Source organism: Xiphias gladius, chromosome 21 (assembly GCF_016859285.1).
Source record: "Xiphias gladius isolate SHS-SW01 ecotype Sanya breed wild chromosome 21, ASM1685928v1, whole genome shotgun sequence".
NCBI classification, from domain to species: Eukaryota; Metazoa; Chordata; class Actinopteri; order Istiophoriformes; family Xiphiidae; genus Xiphias; species Xiphias gladius.
In genome coordinates this window covers 6332625-6334568 of record NC_053420.1, presented here as the reverse complement: position 1 = coordinate 6334568, position 1944 = coordinate 6332625, and the positions used below count along the sequence as shown (strand labels likewise).

At 41.5% G+C, this 1944-nt stretch overlaps 1 protein-coding gene across 2 annotated transcripts in view; it reads left to right on the top strand.

Annotated features, from left to right (window-relative positions):
• Window positions 1–1944, top strand: part of LOC120807067 (centromere protein P) — a 106678-nt gene that overhangs the window by 100258 nt on the left and 4476 nt on the right. The window lies entirely within an intron of this gene.

The following is a 1944-nucleotide window of genomic DNA, read 5'->3' as shown; positions in this document are numbered from 1 at the left end:
TGCAGCTCAGACAAAATGAGAGAGGGAGAGAGAGAGAGAGACAGATCTGACTTGTCTTCCTGTCTGAGGGAGGACACTACCAACATGCTGCAGACCAACAGAAGTTAAATATCCACATGTTGCACAGTCAAGAGGACGAAAACATGTTTGTTTGTTTGTTTGTTTGTTTTAAAGGCAGGAGATTTAATAAGACAAGCTGAGTTGCGAAGGCTGGTTCAGTTCTGTGGTGAGTAAGTCTCAGAACGAGGTGAAGTGTTTACAGGGAGTGAGGTCAGAGGTCACGCATGACTAAACATCCCACTTCGGTGTCAACTGGAAAAACTTCGTGTGAAAAACTGTTTTCCGCTCACCAACATGTTTAACTGAAAACCCCAGAACGCAGATCAAGGAGAGAGCCCTAAAGGCAGCAGACCCCCGAAAAAACAATTTCATTATTTTCGCTTGAAAAATGACTGCTAATCGCTTCACCTCTGGATACACCACTGTCCCGTTTCCCAGCTTTAGCACACATGAAATCTCACCGAAAGGAGCGGGTTTACGACATTTGCTCCCCCGACCGGCACATCGCGGCTACTTCATCTCTGTACGAGGTGGTTGCTGAGGCCCTACGAGCGTTGTATTTAAATGTGCCAAACTTCGATTAACTCTTTGCTATTGAAGAAGTAATTTTGCAACAGTTTGATCCAGACTGAAACATCTCAACAACTATTAGATGGATAGGAACGAATTACCTTTCATCTACCACCACCGGCACGATAACTTTAGCACGTTAGCAAACTAGTTTTTAGCTCGTGGGATGCGAATTAACACCCAAGGCTGACGAAGTCCATCTTAGACTGATGAAAGTTGATCAGTGTCTGACTTCAGCATAAATCCCAGATTAATGACAACGTCTGGGTTTTGCGATAAGCGGCGCTGACATTTAAAATGAGAAACAGGCGACTGGGAGTTTTCCTCCCAACTTTACAGCCACTCAGCCCCCACCAAGCTTAATTTATTTTCCTCAAGAGAAGGTGAGATGGTTAGTGATTTTTTTAAAATCAAGACTCTGTACTTGTTATTAGTTTAAAATGGTCTATAATTGCTTTAAAAATGCCTGATAATCTTTCTCCTGCCACAAACTCCACTAGCCTCACCTTCAGTTTTAGCTTAGCTCATTCCAAATGAACCAGTCTAAGGCTGCAACTACTATATTCAGCATATTGTTCTTCTTTTTTTACTGTGAAACTAGTGAGAAATGCTCACCCCAGTTTCTCAGTGTCTAATGTGACGTCCTCAAATGTTTTTTGTATGACCATCAGTCATGCAGCTGTTCTTGGATACAGACGACCATGTCCTCTTTGCATTTGCAACTGTGTGTCTTCGAGTTTTTACACACAGAGCTGCATTTCCTGTTCTGTTTGACAACTATAAAAGTAGTAGAAAAAGGATTTTGTTAACCTGATTTCAGCTCTTTAACACCAACATTCAGTCAACCCATATGATAAAGAAAAAAAAAAAAAAAAACACAAGACCCTGCAGGTTCATCACATTGACTAATGCAGGTGATTCTGTACAGGCTTGTCTGCATTTGTACAGCCAAACTAATTTTATGTTTAGTGAGCTGCATGTATTAACACTGTTACCTCACAGACCAGTCACCTTCTCACTGGGAAAGCAGAACGGGCTTTCAGAAAGAAAAATCGGGGAAGTTGTTGTGTGTCTGTGTAAATCATTAAATTGCAGGTTAATAATACCAATATTCAGCCTTGAAAAGCCCTGAATCAGGTTTCACACAGGAGGCTGTTCGATCCTTCTTTTTTTTTTTTTTTTTAGGGTTTTTTGTAGCAAACACTGTTTCTGTTTCTGCTGCTGCTGCGGTCGATAGGGAGCTCATCGACTCATAATGAGCCGGTGCCGATTTTGGCGAAAACTAAAAGGAATTCATCCTTCTTAACTGGTTTA